General features: G+C 33.6%; 1 protein-coding gene across 4 annotated transcripts in view; it reads left to right on the top strand.

Moving 5' to 3' along the window:
- The window catches only part of SHROOM2 (shroom family member 2), a 270,900-nt gene that overhangs the window by 204,038 nt on the left and 42,575 nt on the right, over positions 1–24,287 (top strand). The window lies entirely within an intron of this gene.

Genomic DNA, 24,287 nt, shown 5'->3' with positions numbered 1-24,287 from the left:
AAAGAGCTTTCATTCTAATAAAGGCTGCAACTTTAAAACCAATGGAATGTAGGATGTATTAGCAAAACAAGTTAATAATGCCCTTTTCTTTCATGTCAATTCCACTGATAAAATCAGACCTGGTTTTGAACTATTGTACAAATGTTGAAACATTTGACAGTACCAAGGACATTGGTGGTATGAACCATCTTTTCTATGTATTCAATAATAACTGCAGTACCATTTGTTTTAGCCCATGAAATGTATCTTGGCAAGGGTTACTTCCCAAGATGATGGATGCTAGATTCATTGCCATTCACAAGGCTCTTGGTTCAGAGACCTGATCTGTCTTTGGAAAAATATGGCAGTCAGATGGGGAGTAGTGGCTTCCCTCGCTTGGCACAGGCTGCCTTTTTTGTCTTTCTCAGGGTATTTCCCTAGTTCAGGTAGGCAATGTTGCTTTTCCTGTGAGTGGTGGTTAGTTGTTGGATGGATGATGTGAGGGCCAGACTAGAAGTTGGATTGGTATTTGGAATGGGTTCAGGGGAAGAGAAGAGGGTAGCACCTTTGTGTTTATCTTCCTATTGTGGCAGTTGGTCAAAAGCTATTGCTAGTGGTGATAAGGAAAGTCAGCCCCTTCTCTACCATGATTTTTCTTCACTGGTGATGGTTGCAGTTGGCTGGGCTGGAAGCAGGTCTCATAGATTGAGGAATCAGAATTTGTGAGTTCAGGATGCTGGCTACCTCCATTGTAGTGGACAAATGTTTTTCCATTTCACAATAACCATATGAGTTTGTAACTTCCACTAATTCTGGGCTCTATGGGGGGACACAAATGAAAGAAAGCATCCCTGTGCTTAAGATCTATTTTGGAAGTTAAGAAATAAACTAATGAAAACTTCAGTAATGATGGACAACGAGTTCTGAGAAGAATAAGATTAGTCTTAAGTTTTCATGGTTGAAGTAATATATTTTCTGGATCTCCCCCCCCCTCCCAACTTTACTATTTTTTTCCAGATTTCTTTATATTTCAGTTAATTAAACAGAGTAAGTTTTTAAAAGCTCCTGCTATTTATATGCTTGCTGCTGTTCTAGATTTTAGGGATACAGAAATAAAGCAGTCTTTCAAGGAACTGAGGCAAAATGTACATAGATAAGTAAATGTAAAATAAATACAAGTTATTTGGTGAAGGAGAAAGTACCAACAATTACAGAGTTAGGGGATTAGGAACGACTCAATGTAGATGCCAGGTCCTGAAGGGAACAAGCAATTACAAGAAGATTGAGGTGAGGAGGAATTGTGTTCTGAGAATGGGAAATAAACCTGTCTAGAGATGCAGTTTTGGAAGATAGTGATTATATTATAGTATCCTATTAATTGATATATCAAAATTTATTCAACTGTTCCCTTATTATTGAAAATTTTTGTTTATTGTAATAACTTATTGTAAATATTTGAATTTTCAGGGATTTTGCCAGTAAAAATAATACTGCTACAAATAGTGAGCAGATAATTTTTTTCCCTTTTTGCAACATTCTAAGACTAAAATAATAATCTCATCAGCATTGAATTTCCTTAATTACTTAGATTTTTGAAGGAAGTTTGGAATATGGCAGGTGGAGAAAATATGGGAAGCATCATGAGTAAAAGTCCAAAGGTTAGGATCTTGAGGGGAGCTGGGGGAAGAGAAGGCACAGGGACAGCAAAATAATAGCTGCTGTTCCTATATAGGGACACTTTCTAAATTTACTAGTCAGAGGTTGTTTTTTAAAACGTATCTGCCACATCTGTTAGTTCATTATTTGGCACATACCTAGGTATTCAATCCAACAGTTGTTTCTTTTTGTCTAGTTTAAAATCTCTCCTTACCCAAAGGAAATATTTGGGATTGGATTCATAATAAACCCTAGGGTACAGATTTGAGAAGACCCAGCTATTCAATATTTTCATTTTTCTTACACTTCATTTCATCAATTGACTTTAATGTGAAGTGGAAAATACCTATTAGAGACCAATAACAGGATGGCAAATGATAACTTAAAATATAATTTTCCCTTTTATATCATAAAAATGAAGACCCATAAGCCATTTGGGATTTAAAAAGACCATTTAAGCTTTGAAGTCTTTGGTGCTTTTCTCCCCGAGGTCAGAAGTTCTCAATGATGTAACATGGACTACAGACTGAGCCTTCAGTCATCAAGGTTAAAGTTGACAGAGCTTGTACGAACTTGTCAATCATGTGGCAGCAGGCAAAGACAAGCCAGCTGTTGTGAGGGAGACATGGCTTTGAAAATCTTCTGTGTTACAGTCAGTGAGATACAGAGGCTGAAACAAAATCCATTCTGTATGGTCCTGAATCTCATTGCTGTATTTGCAAGCATGCTGCACTCCAGCATCCAGTAGACACAGAGGTGAGGAGCAGGTAAGGAATGCCTGTGTTTTACTTTTAAAAGACTGGTTCTGTAAATGGGAAATGAGGTTTAAATATCACTTAGTCTTTCTTCCCTGTTTTGCATTGTAACTAATACTTCTTTTGTTCTCCTTCCTTTACGTAAAGACTGTCTTTCAGTTGTTTCCCTCATAGACTGCTGCACCACATAATACTGATATGATGTGGGTTGATTTGGAACCATGTTTCTTATTTATTGTTCTGCCTGAGGTTTCTGAAAATGAAAAATGATGCAGGTGGAAGAGTTGATTCTGGCTAGAGACGTGTGTGTGTGTGTGTGTGTGTGTGTGTGTGTGTGTATGTGGTGTGTGCCAACCAATTTTAGCATCTTTTGTTTTCATCATTTGTAAAATGCACACTGGAACTAGAAGGCAGTGCCTTTTAAAACTGTTTTCTGGGCTGAAATCTATAGTCTTGCTTGCTTCACTTATGTGACTGGTAGCTCTGGTATGTTAACAGCACTGCACAGTGTGAAATAGATTTCTGCAGAGCTGGCTTCCCTGCAGATTAGTCTCCCCCTCAGACTGGGTAAAGAACGCCAGCATCAGATGAAGACCTTTTTCCCTTTCTTTCCTTTCCTTTCCTTTCTTTTTCTTTTTTAATTATAACAATCAGAAATAGGCATTTTGATTCTTGGAACCCTGAATGTGAATATTGAAAGAATGGTGAGTCAGCAGCCACATCAGAAGGAAAAATTATTTCAATGAAAGGTGTGCATGAAAATTAATTTAGAAAATATTGTTTGTGTGCATTCACAGCTTTGTGCAGGCAGCCTCTTAACAAAATAATAATGGGAAAAGCAAATCATTATAATTCTTAATATTTCCCTTTCATTTTGTATTATAGCTGTTAGGTTCTGTTTAGGTTTCTTCTGTATGGAAATGCCTCATGACAGTTTGGGGTCATGTAATTTAAAAAATATATACATGAATTTTTGCCTTTTATGTTCCGATAAAAGAAATATTTCAAGTCTTATTTTGGAGATAATTTCAAATGAATGAAATTTTGTTGCCTGCTGTGTTAAATGACACTTTTTAAAAATATGTACTTAAATATGTACATTTCTTGAGTAGTTAAGATTTGCTGCAGATGTAACTTGGCTGTTTAGGTATGCATATAACTGGCTTGTTTCTATGAGTAGGAGTCCATGCTTGCTGTTTTTGATAGCTGGAAGATGAAAGAGAAAAGGAATGAAAAGAATGGGTTGCAAAATTGTATTGTTAGCAATTTAATTGAATGTTATACTTAAAATTTATTAAATATTTGGATACAAGTACTCTACTAATGTATTTCATTTAAAACAGAATTTTGTTTTTATGGTGACTATAATTCTTTCCCCTTAAAAATAGGTCAGGTTGGGTCAAATTTTTGAAGCTTCCTAGATTATTTGTTGTGAAATGAGTTCTATATATATGGGGAAAGAAAAAAATACATAAGCTTACTGTTGTGATACAGTTTGAAAGAATAGCTATTTTTTTAAATCATAAAATGAAAGCATTTGATCAGAGGCACTCTTCATTTGTAGAAGCATGAAAATAGGGCACAGAAAAAGCTGGTCTAATGAAACATACTAACAATCACCATATATCATGCACCGGCATTAACAGCTGTAGGTTACATAAGGTTTATGTAGCCCAGTTGGGGTGATACTCCATCATATTAAATACATACCAGCTGTAGGATCCTTCTTGATTGACTGCTCAGACAACATCTGCCTTTTGGATTATAGTAGTTTTTAATACCTAATGGATATTTCATATGGCTCTTGGAAAGCACCTACTTTTGGATTTTTTTCTAACTGTCCTTATCACACAAAGTAATACTGGTAAAGGTGGAGGGGAACAGAGAGACAAAAAAATTGTCTTCATATTCTAATCTGTTTTTCTTTGACTCAGCATCTCTTTCTCTTGGACACTTATGATCACCATGCTTCCTTTAGCATAGCTGCACTGTTTTGCATTTTGCAGACCTTCCTTCATTCTATAATTATTTCTCGAGAAGTTTAATTATTTAGTTTCATGAGTTATTTTCTAGAAACAAATCAGAGGAGGTTATGTGTGTGTGTATATATATATATATATATATATATATTACTTATGTCTTATACATATTATCTGTATCAAAATTCTGACATTTCCAAATCAATTGTATTTTATTTTTGAAAATATAAGTTGTAGAGAAAGGCAGAGAACTTGAAATACATTTAAAATTATTGAATCATCTAGAACTATTTTTGTTATTAGTTGCCTCTCATTTATTTTGTTTTTATTTATTTACTTGCTTTTTTAAGATTTCATTCATCAGTTTTCTGTCCAGTTTTTTTTTTTTGATATTATGACAGTACCTTCTTTAACAGAGTCAGGATTAAATCTCATTCTGGGTTTAATGATAAAGTTCACCATCAAATTCAGTTTTCCAAATGTTACAGATTATGTAAAAATTAACAGTGTTTAATAAATGCTATAATAAATAAATAAATAGTCTCAAAAATATTCGTTGGGTGCTAGGTGGTTTGTAAATCTAATGTGTATATAGATTTACTTAGGACATTATTACAGAATTTATTGAGATTCATTTGAGAGGACAGTTTTTTCCCCCAAATATACTTCAACTTGATAATGATATAATAATATATTTAGGAGTACCTCACTCATCCTTTTAAGGATTTTACAGATCATATAATAATAAAAAATAATTCATAAAGTTCCTTAAAGAATAGTAAGGCCCTTTTCATATATCCATTCTTTTAATCCTCACAACAACCTCATGAGGCTTATTATGCCCATTTTACAAATGAGGAATTTGAAGAAAACAGAACTTTAAGTGACTTGCCCAGGGTCACCTAGCAAGTAAATGTGCAAGGCTAGATTTGAATTCAAGTCTTCCTGATTCCCAGGTCTTCTGTTCTTTATCCTCTGCATCACACAGTTGCCTTTCAAAATAATAAAATGCATGTGCCAGATGATTTGCTCCTAATGTGTAGAAGATGGAGGCAGCTTACTGAGTGGAAAGTCATCCTTGAAATCAGAAGAACCTGAATTCAAGTTCTTTCATCTGCTCTTTGACTCTGGGCAAATAACTGCTCAGTGGTCCAAGTTACTAAGATTAACTTGCTGAGCAGGTACCAGACTATATTAGAGAAGGGAGTTTCCTCAGAGGTCCAGTCCCAACAACAAATTACAGAGAAAGATTGGTTTTCATCTGATTCTGTCTTACTAAATGGATATGAAATTGTGGATATTCAATAGTTCAATTTTGTGCTTTTTTAAAACTCTTATAATGTTTCTTACACCAAAGCCTCTTAAAATTCTGGGGTTTTTTTTCCTCCACAAAATCTCTTTCCTATGGAAATATTCAATTTCTGAACTAAAATCTTATTTTTTAACATCAAATATTTTTAACCTGTGCTTATTACTACTGGATTTTAGGATTGCTATTCAGATCCTTTGGGTGGGTCATTTGGCCAAGTCTGTGTGTTTTAATGGAAACAACAGCCAAACTGGAATAAGAATCAAGTCCCACCTGTAACATAAAGTACCTCTGTGAGTCTGATAGTGCACCTAACTTCTGTATTAGGCAAAAGAATTTCATAAAATCATGAAATCACAGTTCCAGACTAAAATACTTAACTTAGTACTATATACTTAACATAATATGTAACTGCCTTCTGAGTAATTGTCATGTAAATCAGCTGATAAGTTTGAGAGCTGTAGAATAGCAAATCAAAACAACCAACAAATATTTTTAAAAATTTTAATTATTTTTCTGATATTTCATATATATATAGTTTTCAACATACATTTTTGTAAAATTTTCTCCCCCAACCCATAACTCCCTAAGATAGCAAGCAATCTATATAGGTTATACATGCACAATCATGTTGCATATATTTCCATATTAGGCTTTAGTGATTAGTGGAATTGATTAGTGATTAGAAGAATTAGAACAAAAGAAAAAGAAAAACATGAAAGAAAAACAAAATTTAAAAAGTGAAAATAATATACTTTAACTTGTATTCATCTTCTTGTTCTAGCTGTGGATGACATCTTACATAACAAGTCTTTTAGAACTGTCTTTGATTCTTGTATTGCTAAGAAGGGCTAAGTCTATCATAGTTGATTATCACACAACTACAAACAATTATTAAGCACCTCTTATGTGCCAGAGCTGGTGCTAGATGCTTAGAATATAAAGGCCTGAAAATATAAAGACGAGTATTTTCCTGCTGAGAAGGATCTTAGATTATAAGGGAGAAACAATGCAAATTTATGTAAGAATAGTCAAAATACATGCAAAATAGGAGCAAGGTAACCTTGGGGAAGAAAGCATTATTAACTGATAGGAGTAGAAAGGGTCTCTTGCAAAAGGTGCTGCTTGAGCTGAATCTTAAGAAAACCAGAGGCATAAATGCCAATTGTTATTATTCAAGTGGTCTCTACTGATGGTTTCAAGTTGGGATTTGATATTTATTTGTAAGAATCTTGGCATAGATAAATTATGCTGAAGCTAGTAGCAAGGTATGTGTTTTGTTTTATCCCAGTAGAGATTATTTTTATTTTAAATATATATATATATATATATATATATATATATATATAAAATTATATGCTTATCACATTTAAAATGTAATTATATTGCAAAACATTATTAATATAAATATAGTAAATATATCTTTAAAATATACAAAATATCTTTTAATATAATTTTATATGTAATATAAATTTGTAAAGGAATATTTAAATATTTCAATGTAGTTTTGCATATTTATTTATTCACATTTCTGTAGAGAGAATATATATTATGCAAACACACGCCCATGTGTATAATGTTGTCTAAAAAGCCATCTGCTGAGAGCTTCCTTTGAAAGGTTAAGGTATTGTGAGTCTGTCTGGAAGAAGAGGAGTTTAAGAAATCTCCTTTGTAAAATGGGGGAGGAGTTTCTTAGCTGAACCCTTAGAAGTCTTATAGCTCTTCTATATAAATTGAGACCCATATGTTCTTCTCCCTGACTCTACATTGGACCAAGTTTCCTTTGATCTTTTGTAGCATGTTGTTGTGTATGAATTTAGAAACTGCTTCTTTTTCCTCCCCATTTCTAGATTTTAGGATGCAAACTGATGTTTTATCTGTGATTTACCCAGCACAGTAAGATATTTAATTAGAACTTATTGATTGACTTATCAACACTCTCAGAAGTCTCCTAGTTCAGATATTGTCTGTTAATTATTATATTAAAATATTCCATTATGTTTTTCATTTCATTATGAGCCTCAGCTGTAGCTGTCTTCCTTCCTTCCCATACAATTCAGACTGATTTCAACTGAAGAGGAGAACAATTGGGTATTATGTAGTATCATAAAAAAATGAATGATTGTTTGACCTTGAAGATAGGAAAATCATGACAATTGGTATGAAATAAGATCTTGGGATGTTAGTGATTTGCAAACTGGAGATGAGTCAACTATGTACCATGTCGATCAGAATGCCTTAGGTTGCATTAAGAGAGATGGTGTCAGAACCAGAAATGTGATAGTCTCATGGAACCCAAACCAGGTCACATCTGGAAAATTAGGCTGTAAGTTCCAACTGTAATCTCACTTTCTATAGCAACCCCTCTTACTTCCAGTGCTTTCCCTCTCCTAATGCCTGTTTATCCTGTATATAATTTGCTTCATTTACATGTTGTAATTAGATCATAATCTTCTTGAATATGGGATATAACTTATCTCTTTTTGTATTCCCAAAACTTAGCACGGTACTTGGTACAGATTTATTGATTATTAAATGATTGATTGAGCTCTGGGTGCTTTGTTTTAGAGAGAACATTGACAAACTATACTCTTATCCAAGGGAAGATATCCAAGATCCTAAGGTAATTTAGGAAGTCAACCATGTACAAATTCTGATTGAAGGGATTGAAATCATTTATCCTGGAGAAGAAAAGTTTTGGGTTTTTGTTTTTTAGGGGAAAAGGTGAGATGTAATAGTCAGCTTCAAGTTCTTGTAGAGTTTTTGAGTTAGAAGAACTGGACCCATTCTATTTAGACACAGAAGGGAGAACCAAGAGCAAATGACTATAAGTTGTAGAGAGGCAAGAGTTTTTTTTTTTTAATTTAAGGAAGGGCTCACAGTATCTTGACAGATAGTTAATTCTTGCACACTTGAGGCCTCCAAACAAAAGTTTAATGACCCTTATTAGGAATGGTATATTAGGATTTTTGATCAGATATAGATTGAATCAGTAGACCTCTGAGGACCTTTCTAGCTAAAAAATTCTATGATTTGGTTCTAATGTAATCAAATATTTGATTTAGCAAGTCACTTCATAAAGGAATTTTACTCTGATCTACTTTACACTATATTCAGAATCCCTACACTTGGCATCAACCAGGATAAACAGATATTATTTTTTTTAAGTTGAACAGCTACTACTACTAATACTGCTGCTGCTATTACTACTACTTCTACTATCATTGCTGCTGATAATAAGGCAGTGGAGTTAAATGACTTGCCCAAGATCACACAGCTAGGCAGTTATTAAGTGTCTGAGGCCAGAACTGAACTCAGGTCCTCCTGATTCGAGGGCCGGTGCTCTATCCACTGTGTCACCTAGCTGCCCTCTGATAATAACTTTTAAAGTGCTCAACAAAATTATAAGTTGCTCAGGCCTACTGAATCTTTCCATATCTTCCAGCAGCTCAGATAGTCACTTCAAAGGAAAGACAGCTTTGAAATAGAAGACTCTTCATTGAAAGGTGCTAAAGTTTCATGGTTGAATAGGCTAAACTCTTCTACTTACATGTAATGGATAGATGTTTTATTATTCAAAATTTAAAATATATATATATATGTGTATATATATATACACATATATATATATATTAAAAGTTAATTTGGTCTTCCACCACCCTCTCACTTGGAGAATTTTTTTAAAAATCCCTTAAATACTTACCCTACTTAATTTAGCAAAACAGTTACCTTCATTATCCTCCATTATCTATGCCCAAAAATGTTTATCTCTCTGCATTTTAAAGAGATCACCTCTTGAGGTGAGTGACATGTTTCATCTTCATTCTTTTGGGTTTGTAGCATACCATTTTTTAAAATGTTCTAAAAATCTTTTATCATTGTCATTATTATTAATATTGTCATTGTATAAATTGTCATCCTAGTTCTACTTTGCTTCACCAGCAATTCATAAAATTGCTCCTAGTTTTGTCCTCAAATTGTCCATTTCACTAGTTCTTACTGAATAATAATAATAATAATAATAATACTCCATTACATTTGTTGTTGTAAAGTTATTTCAGTTGTGTCTTGACTCTTCATTATCCCACTTGGAGTTTTCTTAGCAAAGATCCTAGAATGGTTTCATATTTCCTTCTCCAACTCATTTGGTAGATGAGGATACTGAGGCAAACAAAGTTAAGTGATTTTTCTCAGGGTCATACAACTGATGGTGCCTTCAGCTGGATTTGAATTCAGGAAAATGAGTCTTACTGACTTTCAGACCCAGACCTCTATGTACTCTACCACATAGCTGCCCCATTAACGTTTATATATTCCAATTTGTCAAGCCTTTCCTCAGTAGGAGGATATCCTCATTACAAGATCAATTTACACTTGCACAAATAGTGCTCTAAAGTCTTTGATTTCCCACAGCCCCTCCAGTATTTATCATCTTTGCCAGTCTTGTGGGTTTAAAGTAGAATCTCAAAATTGTTTTAATTTGTATTTCCTTTATTATTAGTTATTTAGAGAACATTTTTCTTTCCATGATTGTTGATAGTATTAGATTACTTCTTTTGGAAAATGCCCATTCATAACCTTGGTTTAAATGACTCTTTGTTTTATAAATTTCAATCAGTTCACCATATTATGTTAGAAATGCAGCCTTCATCAGAGAAATATGTTGCAAAGACTTTTTTTCCCTTTTAATCTGTATCCATTTTTTTACTATATTATTTATATTAATGAAAAAACTTAAAATTTTATATTAGCAAAAATTGTCCAGGTATTCCCTTTTCTCTTAAGTCAGAATCTAAAGGTCTTCTCTTTTAAAGAGCATTTAAAGCAGCATTTAAAACAAATAGCCGTATAGCTCCCTCCACACTTTGATATTCACTGATATTCCAGCCACTATACAACAGGTCTTTATTATTTGTGTGGGTTCAGGTACCCCTTTTTGGTGTTCTATAACTTCTAAATTATGTCACCAGCATGAAAACCATATAAAATAGAAGGCTTTATGGGAAAGAATCCTTTATTAATGACACTTCAGTTTGCTCTTTCCAGAAAAATTATCAAAAAGTAAACTTTTAAAAGTGTTGTTAAATTTGGATCTGTGGGCTTCAAAACTCTGGAGTATAGTCAGAACCAGATAAAATGTAATTGGGAAATGTTTATCAAAATAGATAAAAATATACTATGACATCAGTGAAGTTCATTCATGGTTTGATATTTTTGTTTTAAAGTATAATGAAAAGAGCTCTGTGTCCAGAATGAAAGAATTAAGGTCAAATCCCACTTTTTTAAAAGGTTTTTGCAAGGCAAATGGGGTTAAGTGGCTTGCCCAAGGCCACACAGTTAGGTAATTATTAAGTGTCTGAGGTCAGATTTGAACCCAGGTACTCCTAACTCCAGGGCTGGTGCTCTATCCACAGCACCACCTAGCCTCCCCCAAATCCCACTTTCAATGCTTACTCTTTATGTGACTTTGAATAAATTTCATAATTTTTTCTGCTTGAGCTCAGTCTCCTTATCTCTAAAAAATGATGATGATGAAGTTGGATGAGGTGTTCCTTTCAATCCTATGTTTGTTATCCTTGTCTTAACAGCAGCTCTGACTGGTACTCCTTGCCAAAGATAGCTGTTTAACATGTTATTCTGAATGTGTTCATTTGTCAACATTATGACTGTTTTTAGCAATCCTTAGTTCTCCCTCTCTTTGAAAAAAAATAGCATGACTTCTAATTGCTTTTTAATTATTATAATTATTATCCACACATAGACATACATGTTAATAGCATTTATATGCTGAATTGTTGAAGGTCACAAAGCCATTGCTTGTTAGAGGTTGGACCTGTCTCCAGATCTTTCTCCTTCATTCTCCATCTTGGCAGCTAAGTGATTCAGAGGATAGAAATTTGGATCTGAATGCAGGAAGCCCTAAGAATCATTACTGTTTTTAGCACATACTAGCTGTATGACTTTAAGCAAGTCACCTAACTTTTCTATCAAAGTTGTCTCATCTGTAAAATGGGAGTCTTAATAGCACCAACCTCCCAGGGTTTGTGAGGATGAAATGAGGTAATAATTGTGGAGTATAAATTATAAATTTTCAAATAGTTGTAAAGTTTAAGGAGTCAACAGGACATACAGCCTGAAGATGGCAGAGTTCTTAAAAACAGAATTGCACCTGAAATGCACCTTTCCTTAAAGAACATTGTCACAAATGCACAAATATACAGGCACAGTGTTTGGTAAATATGTTAGCTGTTATTATTAGTATCATAATTATTCCCATGGAAAATGATAAGTTGAGATAGTATTTGTAAGGCTCTCTGAAAACTCCAAAGCACTTACAAATAACAACAACAATTATTGTTGTTGTTGTTATTATTATTATTATCATCTTGTTGTTCAGTCCCCTCTCATTCTTTATGACTCTATTTAGGGTTTCTTGGCAGAGATCCTGGAGTGATTTGTCATTTCCTCTCCATCTCATTTTATAACAAGGTTAAGTGTTTTGATTTGTCCATGTATAGTCATATCTGTGATTATATGAAATAAAGTTCTGAACCCCATTATAACCATTTTTGATCCTACTAACATGGTATTTTCTACACTAATCTAATTGACCAGTAAACTAAGAACCAAAATAAATGCTGTTTCTGACATTGTCTGACCAGTACTACTAATATTCAACTTTACTGTCGAAGGCTGTAGTTTAAGATGTCAATAAGGACCTTTCTTTGAAGGACATTATTATACAAACACACACACACACACACACACACACACACACACACACACACACACGAATGCTGATGCATGTTATAATCTCCAAATTAGAGCATTTTTATTATCTCAAAATAAAGGCTTCTAAAAATCACATAGCTTAAAAATTTGTTTTTCTGTAAAGAAGTGCATACCTCCATAAAGTCTTTGGCTTAGCTGTAATGTTTTTTGTTTGGGAGGATTTTTTTTACCTTTCCTTGTTTTTTTCCCCAAATGAATTATTAGTCTCAAGTACTGTTCAGGATTCAAGTTCAGGGAAATGAAAAGAGCCAAAGGAAACACTGAACTTTTCATCCATTTTTTCCCTATGTAATACAATGAAAAAAAATCAAATCACTCTGACTTCTTGAAGGTAATTTTTACCTTCAATTGTTAAAACTAACGCGTTGATCTAGCTTTTCCAGACATTATAGGATGTTGAGTTGCTTATTTGGGATTATTGTTAATTTAAATCCTTGGAAACTGAACCTAAGTGAAAATTATAGGTTACTTTCACTTTCTTTTCTAGTTTTTTGTCAAGTTCAAAGAATAAAAACACAAGCTTTCAAGTCTCCCATCATGATGGATATTTGCCTGGTGAGAAACCATTGCTCAAGAGAGATTGATTGTGATATCTCTTAATGAATTTGCATGAAGACAAAAGGAAGTGTGTGATATGTATTCTTGCTTTGGCCACTTTTAGCCCCTCAAAATTTTATTTAGAAGACTAAATCTGTTTTTTTTAAGAATCATTTATTTGATAAAAGTACTATCCAAGACGATATCTCTGCTAAGTCCTTCTAATTCAATTAGACAGATTAGTTTGAGTAACCTATTGAACATATTGAAGTAAGTACTCCGGGCAACCAGATGGCCCAGTGAACAGAGCCCCAGTCTTGGAATCAGGAGACCTGAGTTCAAATCCAGCCCCAGACTCTTGATACTTACTAGCTATGTGATTTTGGGAAATTCACTTCAACCCATTGCCTCAAAAAAGACAAAAATAAATAAATAAAAGAAGTGAACACTCGCTTCAGCGATCAGCCAAGAGACATTTATTAAGAGGTGCTGTACTAACCACAAAGAAAGGGTAAAGAAATGGATCCTTCTCTTAAAGGATTCACATTCTAATGTGAAGAAAACATAAAAATATTCATGTGCATCAAAGGATAGATGCAATATAAATGGAAGGTACTAAAGGGAAGGAACAATAACAGGTTTTTCTATTTTATCATAGAGGTAATAGGAAGATATTACAGTTTGCTTAATAGGGGGATGACACAGTCATATTTTCCCTTTAGGAAAATCATCTTCATAACTATGTAAAAGATGAACTGAAGTCGGGAGAGACATAAGGCAAAAGGACCAATTAGAAGTAGTGCAAGTGAGTGATGATAAAAGTCCTGAACAGGGGCAGCTAGGTGGCACAATGGATGGAGCACTGGCCCTAGAGTCGGGAGTACCTGAGTTCAAATCCAGCCTTGGATGCTTAATAATTACCTATCTGTGTGGCCTTGGGCAAGCCACTTAACCCCATTGCCTTGCAAAAACTAAAAAAAAAAAAAAGTCCTGAACAGTGGAAGGTGTGTGAGTAGACAAAAGGGGACATATATAAAAGATGTTGTATAAGTGAAAAAAACAATAAGATTTGACAACAGATTGATATTTAGTGCGAGGAAGAGTTGAGGATGATGTTGAAGTTGCAGGCTTCAATACCTGAGAGAATGGTGGTATCCTTTTAATTTTAAATTTATGGCATAAAAAAGCATCTCCATAACATAGTATGGTAAATAAGATGATTGCACATAAAGCTCAAATCTGTTAGGTATAACTTGTTATTCCTTTTTTAATATATAATAAGGTTATCATGTAAATTTCTTTTTTTCCCTTCCCCCAGAGATGGCTACCATTAGACACAAATAGGTATATATGTAAAAATATTATATGCCTGTTTCCAGTTATCAGTGCTTTCTCTGAGTGCCAATAATGTCTTTCTTCACATATCCTTTATGGTTAGTTTGGGTATTTAATGGTTAAAAGGGCTTATTTGCTTGAAGTCATTCTTTTTTTTTTTTGGCAAGGCAATCAATAGGGGTTAAGTGACTTGCCCAAGGCCACACAGTTAGGTAATTAGTAAGTGTCTGAGGTCAAATTTGAACTCAGGTACTCCTGACTCCAGGGCCCAGTGCTCTGTCTGCTGCACCACCTATCCGCCCCTGAAGTCATTCTTAAAGCAATATTGCTGATCTTTTTATAATGTTCTCTTGTTTCTGCTCATTTTCCTCATTATTTCATGCAAGACTTTCCATGTTTTTCCTAAAATCATTGAGCTCATCATTTTTTATAGTACAGTAGTATTCCAATACAATCTTTAACCACAATTTTATAGTAATAAGGATTTTAGAAAGAGGAGTGCTACCTACCTGTTATATTCTGTACCCCCTTGAGTTATATCCTGCTCAGGACATCTCCTTAACACCTGAGAAGTACCTTTCTTTTTACCCTGAATAGTAAGTACCTCCTAACTCAAGTATTTTTACCTTCTCATCCTGTGTACCAGTATCAGGTTCATTTTTCATAGTAAGTCTGTCAAACGGATTGGAGGCCTTCCCTTATGTCTTGAAAAATTTCATAGGAAACAGTACAACCCTTCAGTAGTCTATTGTGCTGTCTGTTTCTTTGACTTCATGGCTGACTTGCTTCTTCTCCTCATATCTGAAGTGATCACTTTAATGGCACATTTCTGGGCACAAATTACACCAATTACATAAATGACCTTGACCTTTCATCAATCAGTAAGCACCAGATGTACCCATCATTGTGCTAGGTACAGGGGATACAAACAAAGACAAAAATGAAACTATATGCATCTTTCACCTGCCCTTTAAACACTGGTAATTTTGATTCTTTGGAAATTGTGATGTTCCAGTGATTTATAGCCATAAGGCATCAAAAAGAAAATATTGGAAAATAGCACTGTTTGTGCAGAGAGAAGCTTGGAATTATTGAAAATCCTATACAAATTTCTCCATTGAAAGTAAACTCAAATTTTTTTCCACATCATAATTGTCTTTTTGAATACTTGCTATACATGTTTCAGGTCTAATTTTTTAAAATGTTCGATCCTTATTAAATAGAAATAATAATAGCTAATATTTATTTATACTATGTGCCATACTTTTGGTTAACTTCTTTACAATTACTGTCTCATTTGCAAAATGGGGATTGTGTTTGACCTGTGATTTCACTGGAATTCTCCAGATGAAAACTCACCTATAATTTATAGTCCCAGAGAGATACCTGGAACACTGATGGATTAACAACTAAAATAGCTAATTGCCAGAGAAAGGACTTGAACCTAGGATTTTCTGTTCAAAGGTTAACCCTCTATCCATTAAGCCACACATGTCAAACACAAGACTGGAAATACTCCTTGTTGTGGCCCCAACCAGATTAAAATGTAATTGGGAACTATTGTACAAATAAATATTTTACAAAACATTTTACAAACAGTAAAATGTAGATAATGTTAAACAGTGGTTTTCTAAATCATTATATGCACATCCTGTCTTGTTTCTATTTTAGTTTGATCTGCATTAAACAATACCATTGCTTTTATAGGTATCTTATAATTATTATTTTCATAGTTTTTTCATTAAAAACAATAATTGAGAGTGGCATAATGGATTAATAAGTTTTATATGGTCTCTTCAACTTTTAATCAATTTTGCAATCACTTAACTTTCATAATTTGGGGTTTTACAGTTGTGGATTTTTAAGTAATAATGATATTTGCTTATTGGAGAGTGGCAGAAGCTGTATTTGGCATATTAAAATTCTGGGACATGATCTTACTGTGGTATGTTTGATTGTGGTATGGTTGTTGTATAAAAGTAGAATCCCCTCAAATTCCTGCTACCATTTATATTCTTATTTTTCTAATTCAATGTCAAGGCATGAATCATGACCAGATTAATTCTGGCCTTGTTTCTGATAGAAATGGTGGGCAGGCATGGGATGATGATCAGCCTCATTGGTGTAAAGTTTTGAATTGATGAGCTATCAGATTTTTTTGAGAATTAGGAAGCTGAAGTGGAAAACTGACATAAGAAGATTGAATGCAGAATATAAATTTCTTTTAATATGGAAGTGCTTTAGAATGGGTTGGAATTACAAAAGGAGTTTTGCCATCAGTTACCTTTAGCATCAGAATGTGACCCAACCAGTCCAATGTAGCAGCCATTTATTAGGCCCCTACTGTTCACAAGTCCCGTCCCAGAAGCCCCAGTTTTATAGAATAATAATTCTATTTGTACATTTCAGTCTTAAGTTTTGTATATTGCTGATACCTCCTGGCCAAGAATATTGGAATGTTGTTTACAGTTTTCAGGGTGTAACAAAATTTAAATAATATCTTAGAAGTCCAGGAAATGAAATGGGTTTCCTCCCTCTCCTTCAAAAGGCAAAGAATTGCCTTAGGTATAAAGTTGTGTTCAATTGCCAAATGTCTGTTTAGCATATCACTAAAAGCTACTAGCAGTTTATGTTTGTTTGTTTTTGTTTTTTGCAATTCAATGGGGTTGACTTGCCCAGATTTGCAAAGCTAGGTGGTAATTGAACTTGGGACCTCCTGACTCTAGTGCTGGTGCTCTATCCACTGCTCCACCTAGCCACCCTACTAGTAGTTTTTGAAGCAAATAGTAATCTGAGAAATAAAATGGTATAATTAATAGTGTTGGACTTGATAGTCTGGAGAAAGTTTGAATTCAAATTCTACTCAAGGTAATTACTATGTGAACCTCAATAAGTATCTTTTTTTATTTACAAATTGTAGGAATTGGTTTTGATGGCCTTTTCCCTTCTACATCTAATTCTATGGTACTATTATCCTTAAAAGTTGTTTTATTATGTGGCAATTTAAGTTAGGTTCAGTAAAGCATTGACAAAACAATACAAAATAATGTTTTTCTTCCTATGAAAGGTTTTATAAAACCAAATTTTTTTCAAGTCACATCTATCTCTGTTTTAAAAGATGAAACAAAAGGGGGGGGGGGATAGAACTGCCTTAACAAAATTTTCTCGAAGTTAGTTATGACTTCAATAAAAGCTCATTTCCTTGGAAATTAAATATACCTGAGATTTCTCTGATCCCTGGCAAATGGACATAATCTCTTAAATCTTCTGATATTTATCAGCTCTATCACTCCAAACTTCAGTTTTCTTATCTGTAAAATATAGGAATTAGACTCAGTGGTTCTAAATCTACTATCTATTGGAGTGCCTTGTATATTTTCATTTCAATAGATGCTTGTTAATAATTGAATGCTTAAAAAATAATTACTTTATCTGATTGTGTTTTTTAAGGGGGGGGGTTAGGTTTTTGCAAGGGTTAAAGTGGCTTGCCCAAGGCCACACAGCTAAGGTAATTATTACGTGTCTGAGATCGGATTTGAACCCAGGTACTCCTGACTCCAGGGCAGGAGCTCTATCCACTATGCCACCTAGCCACCCCTTACTATGCCATCTAGCTGCCCCGGGTTATTTCTTTAATGTGAAAAATCCCTTGCTTTTGAAAGTCTGCTGTTTTTATAATAATTTCACATTTACTTTCAGGGGAACCATGATTTATAAAAAATCTCTAATTCAGTAATTCAACATATATAAGTTGAATATATGTGTTTGTATATTAATATGTGTAGTGGGCCTTGGGAATTATGTTGACAGTTTAAATATCTTTACAGAAAATTTCTATATTTCCTTGTAGTCCTATTGTAATGTGTAGTACAAAATGCTAGAGAAAGCTTAGTTATAGATGCATTAGATAGTGTTGAACTTGATTGGAGCCAGAAGTTATTATTTAGTTGCGCTTTATTCTTTGTGACACTATTTAGGTTTGCCATTTTCTTCTCCAGATGAGGAATTGAGGCAAACGAATAAATAACTTGCTCAGGGTAACACAGTGTTTGATATGTCCTCAGACATATTTTGGGCAAATCATTTAACTTCTTTTTGCTGCAGTTTCTTCATTTATCAATTCCTTTAGACAAGAGAAACTGAGCTAGGAGGTTCAAGAAGCACTTAACCTATTTAAATTATATTGTATTAATACTTATTGAGCAAAAAAGAGAAATAATAATTGCAGCTTATGTTTATATGGCATTTTAGAGTTTACAAATTGCTTTCCTCACCACAACCTTGAAAAGTAATCCCCATTTTACAGAAATGCTATAGACTCATAGAGTTTAAATTAATCTCTCTAGCTACCTCCTTCCCCAGGCCATTCAAGGTCCTGAAATTAATAGAATAAGTCTTTGTAGAAATGATTTTCATAGTGTTTCCCTATTGCATTCACCTCTGAATTCAGCATTTCTCAAACTTTGTGATCTCAAAACCTCTTTATATTCTTAAAAATATTAAGGAGCACCTTCCCACGATAATTTTTATGTAGGCTAAGTAATATTTGCTATATTAGAAATTAAAGCATCTTAGTAGCATTACAAAAATAGTTTTGACTCTTGGACTCTGGACCATGCTTTGAGAATAATAATTGTAATTTCTGGTTCAAATTTCTCCCCATCCCAGTTCATCTGCCACCCAGCTAACAAATTTTTTAAGATCCAAGTCTGACTGTCATTTTTTCCTCATTGAACTCCTATAGTTCTCTCCTGTATTGAGAATCAGGTGTACTTTCTTCTCAGTTCAGTTACAAACTGACTCCTACCTACAGATCAAAACTTAGCCTCACTTTTTTATCTTCTGTATGTCTTGTCCCTGTCCTCCTATAAACCCTCCAAAAATAGGACTCCTGAGTGTGCTGAGAAACTTTTTTTTTACATTATAGAATGAATTGTAACACACAGGCCATGCATCTGTTACATGTTACAACTGTTACATTCACTGATTACATGACTAGCTCATCTCCTTTTCTAGACAGGCATTTTTTATTTATTTGTGTATAATTGGTCATTAATAATATAAGAATATGAGGGCATGGGACTGGATCCTAAAATTTTTTCTCAATGATTCATTTCTATATTACTTAAGTAAATTTTACTTGTGTTGGGTGGAAATAATTATATTAATCTTACTCATAGAGATTTCTGTAAGTGTCAAAATATAAAATTAAGTAGATTCTGAATAATGTTTAGTTGGTGATGTTATTCTCATTCAAATGACATTCATACAATATCTAATTGCACCTCAGAAACCGAGATCTCATCTTTTTTTTTCAAAGACTTAGAAAATCATTTGGAAAAAATTGTTTACATTTGCTTTACAACACTCCAAATGAGAGAAAATAATCGAAATCACCTTATTTTACAGACCAGAAAACTAGGCACAATGAGTTTCTGAGAGTATCTTATTAGAAAGGATTGATACCCAAATTGTACCAATTTCTTAATGTGACCTTGATCCTAGTGATTGTGTCAATGAATATAATGGAATGACATTTATTAGAAATGATGGATGGTATATGCTATCTGATATTATTAAATTTTTTAAATTACTTTATCAAAAGATATTTAAAATGTGAAGGGGAAAAAAATCTGTAATTTTTGTTCCGCTTATCTACTATGAAATGTTTAACATCTTGTATTTTATCAGATCTTTCTTTTTTCTTGAGGTCTTCCTTTTTTATATATCAGTTTTGTATTTTCTATTATGGACCTTAAAATTCTAAACAGTAAGTCAAAGGATGTTGTTATACCATTTCACAGGTTTTTCCTGGGTCATTCTGCTGCTTTCTGAAGCTTGCTTTCTCTTTCTTCTTTCTGAACTGTAAGAGCCTGATTCTCTCCATGGTAACATGTATTTAGCATGTTTTGCATGAGAATGAAGCAACCAACCCATGCTGAATGTAAATGTCTCTGACTCTGACTGGAATGCAGTTAACCTCCCTTTTCCATTTTGTATGATTTTTACTTTATAGTCTAAAATGTTCACAGAAGCTTATCCATATCCATGCCTTGAGAAGTTTGGGGAGTATCCCATTGTCTTTGTTTTGATTTTTTTTCTGTGGTGTTTGTTATATGCTTTTGTCCTAAAAGACTAACAAAAAAATGAGAAAGAAACCCTATTGAATCAAGTTGGAAATGCTCATTGTTCACATAATTTCTGCTAAAGTCATGTTTAGCCACAAGTTAAAAGACTCTGCATCTGGTTGTAATCTATATCTTTGGTCCTTTATTTTCATGACCTTGCTTTCTTGAATTCCTTACACTCTCCCATAATGGAAATAAATTGATGGTATTGGGTTCTGAACTTGTGAATAAGAAAAAAGAAACCTAGCAATTATCTGCTGGTCAATTAACCTGATGAAAAAAAAATTCTATGTTAATTTTGAGATTGAGAAAGTGAAATACCAAAATGAAAAGTAGGGAGTTGTATTAACTGTAAAATCAGATGTTAACAAATTTGGTATTACTTCATAAAATATATCACCCCCCCCCCCCAAGCATTCATTATAATTCAGACATAATTTAATGCAATTTTTTCATACAGAGGCAACCTAGGTATCCAGAACCATGTTGCAGGAAAATTTTTGAGCTACTTCTCACTGTATTTTCTAACTTTTGAGAAAGAAGAAGTCAATTTAAATATTTTTAAGAGCTTATTTATGCTAATCAAGACAGTTGGTCTCAGGTTGTTTTAAGCCAAAATTACCCCCTAGCCTAGCTAATAATAGTCATTGATAAAATATTTTATTGATGTATGATCATAGGGATCATAGATTTAGAGTGAGAAAAGTCCTAAGAGGCAATTGAATCCTTGTTTTACAGGGAAACAGTCGCAGAGAGGTTCATCACTTGTCTGGGTTCACCCATCTAGCTAGTAGCAAGTATCTGAGATACGATTTGAATCTACAGCTTCCTAATTCTGAGTCCTGAACTGTGTCTGTGACCCCACCAGTGCCTCTCTTTTTTAAAAACAAACAAACAGAGGCAGCTAGGTGGTACAGTGGATGAGCACCAGCCCTGGAATTAGAAGGACTTGAGTTCAAATTTGGCCTCAGACATTTACTATCTGTGTGACTTTGGGCAAGTCACTTAACCCCATTGCCTTAAATAAATTTTAAAAAAATTTAAAAACCAAATAAATCAAAAACTTACCTTTGTTACAGTGAATATAATTCAAGATGGAAACAGGACAAATAAGAAGTAAACAGGTTAAATATCAAAATTAATTCAAAACAATTAGAAAACATTTATTCAGCACCTACTATGTTAATATCACTAAGTATAATTAGGAGGTTTTGCATTGCAGATAGATGATGCTATTTTATAATGAGATTTTCCTGGTGAAATACTGAGGGGGAGGTCCTTTTATATTCTTGGAGCACTTGGTCAGAAGAAGGAATAGGCATACTCTTCCCTCCTCATTCCACTTCTAACCTGTCCCTTAGTTCTTTTCTTCTTTCTGTCTTTATCTCTCCTTTCAACTAATTCCATGTTGTTATTTACTGATTTCATATTCTTTCCATTCTCAGGGAGTCATTATCTATTTAACAGTCTTTCTTTCTTTGCTAACCTCTGCCCAACCCACATTCTTAGGGCTTTCAACATAATGTTTGGGTCCTCAACATAATGTTTGGGTCCTCTCAAACACCTGTCTTTCCAGTCAATCAACCTCTTAAATTCCCATTGTCTCTTAGGGACATTTTGGAATGGTGGTCATACCCTTGATCTATATAACCACTTATCCATAATAGTTCTACCTCCAGAACTTTGACATTTTTGTCTCTAATTGTAATCTACTCTCCTTCAAAATTTGCCTTCTTTTTCACTCCTCCTGAAACTATCCCTCTTCTTTATTGTAATTTCCAAGCCCTCTACCCCAGTGTCTTCTCCCAGTTCTGTTCTCTCCTTTAATCTCTTTTCCTTACCTTTACAACCTTGACTTGTCATTGAATTGGTCTACTTTGTATTACTAGCTCCTTTTGAATACTGAACCCCCTTGTCCATGTCATCAACTTTGCTGAATCACAATTTGAAGTTACTCCTGTCATCCTTTCTTATTACTTTGAATCTAGCTGCCAAGACACACACAGAAACTATGTGAACATAATTGTAAAACATTCACACAAATAAAAAATGGATCTAAATAATCAGAGAAATATTAATTGCTTTTGGATAGGTTGAATTAATGCAATAAAAATGATAATACTAAAATTAATTTACTTATTCAATGCTAAACCAATCAAATTAGCTAAGAATTATTTTTTAAAGCAGGAAAAAGTAATAAAATTTAAATGGAGGAAGAAAAGTTCAATAACAAGAGAATCAATGAAAATAAAAGGGAGCAGTAGGGGACTAGCAGTACCATATCTCAAACTATACCACAAAGTGTAATTAGCAAAACACTGTCATATTGGAAAAGAAATGGAGAGGTTAATTAGTGGAGCAGATTAGTTGTATAATATATTGAAATAAATGAACACAAGTAACTTAGTGTTTGATAATATTGACCCAACTATTAGATCAAGAGCCCACTATCTGAATTTGGAACTGTTTGGGAAATTGGAAAGAAACATGGCAGAAACTAGACATAAACTAACATCTGATACTATATGCCAAAGTAATCTCCAAATGGGTATTTAAGTTGTTATATATTAAGCAAGTTAGTGAAACATTGAAGACATTATATTGTCAAATCTACAAATAGGGTAGAGTTCATTACCCAGTATGAGATAGAGATTTCCTAGGTGGCAAAATGGGTAATTTTGATAAAATAAAATTTAAAAGTTTGTAAAAACAAAACCAATGAGAAAAGCAGGAAAATGGACTGAGGGAAGGGAATCTGCAGTAAGATTCTCTAATAAAGGTCTCATTTCTATAATTTATAGAGAATAACCATTCTTCAGTTAATAAATGGTCTAAGGATATGAGTTTCCAGAGGAAGAAATCAAAGCTATCATTTGCCATAATAAAAATGCTCGAAGTCATTGATAATTAGACAATGCCCATTTAAAAATATTATTCCCACTTTCTGGTCAGACTTCCCTACTGACTACCCTCCATGCATGATATCCTATCTCCTGCCTTGACTCTTTGCATAAGTATAACCTCCTTGCTTTGAATGTGTATTTTCCTCTCCTCCATTCAAGTAAAATTCCTAGATAACTTCAAAATGTAGTTTATATGTGTTCTTTCTCCTAGAGACCTTTTTTTGAATCTTCAAATATTAACACTTTCAACCTCTTGAAATTACTTATTTTTCCAATAGGACCTCTGCCCTTCTTGAGGGCAGAGACAGTTGTGTTTTTTGTCTTTGCTTCTTCATTAGCTTTGTAATTGCTTAATAAATAGTCAAGAAATCCTGTGACAGTCCTATAGATGGCAATATAATATGATAATGCGCTGAAGAGAAACTAGGAAACAATTCTTTTTAACTGTGATTAGCAAACCTGGGTACTGAGTCATTGTTTGCTTTCCACTGATGCCTTTCTTCTCAAAGATGAGTTCTCTGCTTTGCCAAAGAATTTAAATACTTTTATTTTCTGAATTTGCAGGGAAGTGCTTTATTAATAAAATACATTTTAAATGAACATTTGTAATTATTTATAATGTGCATACTCTATGATGATCTTAAAGGACATGATTTTTGTGTCATGATTCACAGTAGATTTAGTGTTTATTTAAAAAGTCTGTAATTAAATGAATTTATGTTGCCTGTCCCTAAGCATTTGGAAAGAGTAAATGATCATTTTGAAGAGGTGTGTGTGTGTGTGTGTGTGTGTGTGTGTGTGTGTGTGTGTGTGTGTTTACAGTCAAGTCCATTAAAGTTATGATCTTATAAACAAAGAGAAGAATAATTTTTAAGCTGTTTTTAAGGAAAGTAATACTGAACGATCATGGTCTA

The sequence above is a fragment of the Macrotis lagotis genome, chromosome 1 (genome assembly GCF_037893015.1).
Source record: "Macrotis lagotis isolate mMagLag1 chromosome 1, bilby.v1.9.chrom.fasta, whole genome shotgun sequence".
NCBI lineage: Eukaryota > Metazoa > Chordata > Mammalia > Peramelemorphia > Peramelidae > Macrotis > Macrotis lagotis.
The sequence above is the reverse complement of the archived record's forward strand: the minus strand, read 5'-3'. Positions and strand labels throughout refer to the sequence as shown.